Source organism: Lytechinus pictus, chromosome 12 (assembly GCF_037042905.1).
Source record: "Lytechinus pictus isolate F3 Inbred chromosome 12, Lp3.0, whole genome shotgun sequence".
Lineage (NCBI taxonomy): Eukaryota > Metazoa > Echinodermata > Echinoidea > Temnopleuroida > Toxopneustidae > Lytechinus > Lytechinus pictus.
This window is the reverse complement of record NC_087256.1, coordinates 23,841,713-23,848,688: the sequence shown is the minus strand read 5'-3', so window position 1 is coordinate 23,848,688 and position 6,976 is coordinate 23,841,713.

Below are 6,976 nucleotides of genomic sequence, written 5' to 3'. Positions count from 1 at the left end.
ATAACAAGATATTGCAGGAAATTTCATAAAAACTTTGATTCAAATTTATATAATTACTATTTTAACAGTTCCGTAAATATAACCTATTGTGATCAGACGAAGAGTTTCCTATCGTCAAATCTGCAAAGAATAAAAAACAAAATGCCACAAAAAATAGAAACGAATGTGATGTGAGTGACAACTCTAATTTGCATATCATTGTTTTGTGTATATGACTGTTTTGAGTAAAAACAACAAGGGAAATTACTCTATTCAAATAATTTTTAGTTGATGTGGACTTGACTTTTAACTCTACCCCTCCCATCCCAAATAAGAGTAGAAATAATCTAATCAAGAACTTGAAAATCAAAAGCAGCAATTAAGAAGCAAGATTTGATAAATACAGGTCTGAATAGAATTTCACAAGAAAATAAAAAGAGAAAAAAAGATGGGTAGGGACGGGGAAGGAATAAAAAAAAAATACCCAGAAAAAAAAAATCAGAGTTTTGAACCAGGGTCCTCGCACATGACAAAACAATGGCCAACGCATTTGACCACAGACCATTATCCTCCCAGACGGCATTTTTAAGATATATGAAATAAAGTCCGCTCGCCGCTGTTGCCTAATAATGCTTCGGCAATTCAACTGCAATTTTAGTCATTTCGCGATGGATATTGCCGTTTTTTTTTGGTGGTTCCTGACTTTGCTACTTAATGAAATTTCATAATTTTTGTTCAGTCATAAAGAAGAATGTCTATGCTTTATATTGATTGTAATATTAATGACACAAGTGTGATTTCTAATTCTACGTGAAAATATGCTTTGTTTATTCAGTAATTCACATATATTTCTTGAAAAAAAAAATCTAAGCTAAATATCGGTTACCAAAATACGTTAAATGTGCACTTTTTTCACTGTTCAGTAAATTCAAACTTTTATCTATATAACAAGACCAATCTTAAGAGGAATAAACAATTCTAAGAGCAAAAAACGCTGATTGGAAAGATCGTCTCCAATGGGCTGCTGTCAGCTCAGCTGCTCACTGCTCATTGTGTGACGTCACTCAGCTGGAGCTCGCAAGAGGACCGGTGGAAGGCAAAAATATGGCATGAAAATAAATCATTTTTGAGAGCTGATTTCTGCAAACTCTGATCACTATTTTGAAAAGTGAAGTTATATATCTGATTAGTAATACTTCCCCTTTACAATGATGACCACATAAAGTCTTTATAAAATACTTTTGATTCTTCGGGTGTATACTTTAAGGACTGACACTGACAATTAATTCAAAGCGTGTTACCAAACATTCTAAATTTGGAGATTGGGGATACTCTATGAAGGGGCGACCGAATATCCTTCAAGGTAAAGGGGCACCCGGCCAACAAATATGGCACTTTTTGAAAATATTATTTAATACTTTAATATGATATCATGGTATAATAATTTATAATGCTGGATAAAGTGGACACCTCTGTGTGATATTGAAATCTACATTTTCATTTGCAAAATTGCATTTAAAGGTCAGGTCCACCTCATAAAAATGTTGATTTAATAAAAAAAGGAGAAAACTGAAAATACTTTAAAATCGGAGGATCGCTTAATATCACAAACAGATATGCAAATGAGGGAACTGACATCTTTATCCGTTCATTATTGTGTATTCTATTATATGAAATACGAAATATTTGGATTTTCAACTTCTTATTAGGTTAAATGAAGTTTGATTTGAAACATGTCTTGTTATTGCCTAATCTGCAGAAAAACATTTTTGTATAATTAAAAAAATAATACAAACGAAACAACGAATCTCGTATACAACTTGGCGAGATATCTCACCAAGTCGACATACAACATGGTTAGATATCTTACCAAGTCAACATACAACATGGTTAGATATCTTACCAAGTCGACATATAACATGGTTAGATATCTTACCAAGTCGACATACAACATGGTTAGATATCTCACCAAGTCGACATACAACATGGTAAGATATCTCACCAAGTCGACATACAACATGGCGAGATATCTCGCCAAATCGACATACGACATGGTTAGATATCTCACCAAGTCGACATACAACATGGTTAGATATCTTACCAAGTCAACATACAACATGGTTAGATATCTTACCAAGTCGACATACAACATGGTTAGATATCTCACCAAGTCGACATACAACATGGTTAGATATCTCACCAAGTCGACATACAACATGGCGAGAAATCTCGCCAAATCGACATACACGCGCCCGGGGGGGGGGTCAAATATATTGCTGTACACACGCGTGACCAAAAAACGCGTTTAAAGGGGTGTTTTTTCAGTTTTGGACGCGGTCCGCTCGTGGACTCGTTAAGGGTATAAAAAACACCGATTTTCAAGAAAAAGGGTGGTTTTAAAAGACTGGTCAATGGTCAATCGCGGGGTCAAACGTATTTAGGGTATGTTTTTTCCCCAAAAGCTTTTTCTAGCCAAACATGTTTAGGGTATGTTTTTTCCCCAAGCTTTTTCCCCCGAGGTCATATTTTGGCGACAACTTGTTTAGGGGCCAAAATGTGTAAATAAAGCACGCGAAAAACTTGTTTAGGGTGTTATTTTGCAAACAGAGAAAAACTCGTTTAGGGGGTGTTTGGAAATTACTTGGTCACGCGTGTGTACAGCAATATATTTGACTGCCCCCCCCCCCCACCCGGGCATACAGTACGGCGAGATATCTCGCCAAATCGACATACAACATGGCGAGATATCTCGCCAAGTCGACACACAACATGGCCAAATAAGATATCTCGCCAAGTCGACATACAACATGGCGAGATAAGATATAAAGCCAAGTCGACAAACAACATGGCGAGATAAGATATCTCGCCAAGTCGACATACAACATGGTGAGATAACGTTCATCGCCAAGTTGATATACAACATGGCGAGATCACGTATCTTGCCAAGTCGACATATATGGTGAGATAACGTATCTCGAAAAGTCGACATACAACATAGAGAGATAATGTATCTTACCAAGTCCAAGTCGACATACAACATAGCGAGATAATGCATCTCTTGTAACAGAATGCCTGGCTTAACACTTGGCGCCCTATATACATATATGGCAACCAAAACCATCTCAGTGACCGAATAATCAATTTTTGTTTTAACACATCTTGTAGTTAGGATAACCTTTTTTTTTTCAATCGCTTGCTTGAAGTAGGATATACTTTCGAAAGTATACCTGTGCCCTCTTATAAATTTCAAATTCGACTGCCTCCTGTGTGTGTCCTTACTAACTGTTCAGTTTTTTTGATATTAGGTTTGAAAGTTTCCGGGGTGAATGTCAAGGGGGTAGATGTCCTAGAATCGAAGTATACATCATGGAGGCTTCCTTCATTATGCAATAATTCAAAGGTAATCAACATACATGTATATCACACAGAGAGAAATTAGGGTACTGGTTAGTGGTAACGGATGGCACTGTTACATTTAACACACACCCTCCCAAACACAAGATACCCTAATAATACATGAAGGGAGAAGAAAGTGTGCATGCCCAAAACAAATGGAATGAAAGTAGGGTGATTAAATCGAGAATAACAAGGATAATAAAGGCATTTTGCCTCCGACGAAGATTACGCTAGGATCGAAAACTTAGGCCCCTTTCGACTTTCTAAGGATAATAAAGAAAAGGAAGAGGGGGAGCATGGACCTACATCCATGGGAGGAGGAAGAAGAAGGAGAAGAAAAGGGAGGAGGAGAAAGAGATGAAAAGAAAAGGAGGAGGGGGAGAAGGAAGAAGAAAAAAAAGAAGAGGAGGAGGAGGAGGTGGTACAACAAATCATGTAATTTTCTCAAAGACCCACAACTGAAAGGAGAAAACAATATTCCTTGTTGATAACTTGAAATGATGACACTTTTAATTTAATCATGTGATGTCATGATAAATCATCTTCGAACCAAGCGGTAACAGAACAAAGCTCTTACAAAATATCTTTGTTTTCAAGTAGCATCTGAATTTGATCTCATATAGGTGGCTTATTTCTCTGATTGTCAATAGTTAAAGAGGAAGTTCACCCTGGCAAAACGTTCCATGAAAAAAAATTGCAGAAAAAACAATACAAATATGAGTGAAGGTTTAAGGAAAATCCATCAAAGATTTAAAAGTTATTAGAGTTTAATTTTTTTTTTACGTGACGTCATATGCGAGCAGCCAATTTATTGCAAATTGAAAAAAAAAATCAATGAATTGTCATTTTTTCAAAAAGATCAATGAATTGTCATTTTTTCAAAAAGTGAAAAGGAATTTAATTGTGCCTTCAGTATATCAACTTATTATATCACACCCGCTCCTGAAAGAAAAAAAGTAGTCAATTTGATATTGATGCATTTTACAGTATAAAACATACGGGGCCACTGCTCGTATATGACGTCACAAATCAAAAACTCATAATTCAACTTTCTTAATGTTTAATGGATTTTCCTCTAACCCTAACCTTCACCAATATTTTGTTATTATTTGTTCTGGTATTTTTACAGCAAACTTTTGGTCAGGCGACCTTCCCCTCTAAATATCTTAAAACAACTTATACCCAAACAAGATCAAAATTATTAAAAATCTAACTTGTCCCGTTGTCTATTTTTTTCAGTTCACAGCACAGAGTATTATTGTAGCTATTACGGAACACATTTTGTAATTAATAATAAAATATGAATTAACAATGGTCAACATTTTGCTGCTCTCAATTATGTAACCTTCAATCTATTTGAATTTGAACACTGACAAAAATTGTCATTGCTCTTCGAAATGAAATATACGTATCTCTCATATTCTTAGATAACAGTACGAAAACCCCTTTACATCAACTTTGTATTTTGATTTGTAGCCTATTTACCTGAAATATGACTGACAACTATTTTTAAGTAAGAATAAGGATTAACATGTAATCAATTAATTTTGTTATTTTGTTATGAGCTGCCCGACCCTACATGCTATAAATGCAGGTTATTTACGGTAAAGATACCCCTCCCCCCCCCCAAAAAAAAAAAAAGCTAGAAGAATCTCCACATTCTTCACACCATCACAAAATAAATATTAAATTGAGTGACTGGAATTAGTAGTTTTTTTCACATTGACTGCTATGTACATGTAAAGTAAAGGTGCACGCACCACAGAACCAATTCATGAATGATCACTACTCGACAGATACATTGATAACGATGTTATTCATTTCAAAACCTTTTTTTTTAATTCTATGCTCTTCCAGGCCACCATAAGAATTTAAAAAATCATCCATCCATGATTTCACCAAGTTATTATTAAGTCCATGAAAGAATTTAAAATATCACAATATAATATTCATATGAATAAGTAATGTACCTGAATAGAGTCTGTACCCGTATGTACATAAACAAAAAATAGTGTAAAAAAATGAAAACAAATGAAAATATTTCATGACAAATTCCATATTGATAGATTTCTAGTCAATAAAGACCTGAAATATGCAATAAAAGTTTTAATATATATATTTATATCAATTCTTAGTTTGGCTTTATATTTGTCTATCCTATTTTGGATTAACTATGAAGGAAAATATTCATGTTTTTGCAATACTGCTTTTTTTTAAATATATATATTTTTGCCCAACAAAGCATACACTACTTTAATGTCTGTGTTCAGGAGTGGCACAAGGTTGTGATGGGAGGGCAGGGGGGCAAGACAACCTAATTTTTTTATCTCACTTGAATTATATGATTTTTATAGAGTTACACTCTTTATATTCTAATTTTTCTTCCCTTATCTTCCTCTTTTATTATCCTCGTTTTTTTTTACTTCTTTGAAAAATTTTGGGGCAGCCACCCTTGCCCCCCCCCGGTAGTGTTGCCCCTGTCTGTGGTTTCTAGAAAGCCATGTTTTCTCAGTTTACAGATCAATTAGAATAAAGATTACAGAAATATATCAAAAAGTCAAGTCGCTCAAAATTTCATCAAAAACAGAAGTAAAATATTAAGACTGTCACATTTTCAAGTTTCTGTTGGTTTCACAAAACAGTGATTTTGATGAACATGATTGGTTCACATTCAAGAGAGCTGGTGATACCACTTCCTTACTATTCCTTTCAGTTTTATTTTATCATGAGATTGCAAAAATCTCTCGATTGAATAATATACAGTGCGTCCCAGAAAAAACGAAACCGATATTTAGCGATGATTTATCATAACTTATTAATCATAAATAAAATAGACAAATGACCTACCAATGTAAAGCTTAGAATCTCCTCTTTCATCTGGTATTACTTAGATTATACCTCATTCACGCATGATTGAGCAAAAACAATTCGAAGAAAGGATGCCAAAAACTAATTTGGCGGGGGGTATCTGAATTTCAAAAAGAAAATCACATGTCTTAAAAGTTCAATATCTTCTCTTTTCTTTGATACCTAAATCACAGTAAAAAAGTTATGATCCCTCGAAACAATGCTTGTATTTCCATAATTTCATTAAATAAACGTGTTTTCACCGGTTTCCCACTGAAGCTATCGCACGGTAACAAAAGACTTAATGCATGGCTGATCGTCAACAAAACGGAGTGTCGAGTGAGTTTGAACGCTAGCCTGTAAAACCTCTTCATTTTATGAAATTATTGAAATTCAAGCCTTATTTCAAATAACCAGAACTTTGTTATTTCTTGACCATTTTCTGTAATTGAGGTATCAAATTAAAGAGCAGATATCGAACTTTTTAAAAATGGGGTTTTCTTTTTAAAACCCAGATACGGCCCGCCAAGTGACTTTTTGGTATCCCCTTTTCAAATTGTTTTTGCTCACTCATGCGTGAATGAGAAATAATCTAAGTAATTTCAGATGAAAGAGGAGATTCTAAGCTTTAAAATGGTAGGTCATTTGTCTATTGTATTTGCGATTAAGTTATGATAAATCATCGATAAATCTCGGTTTCGTTTTTTGTGGGACGCACTGTATAGCATAATTTATGAGGCGCCGATTTATCTAG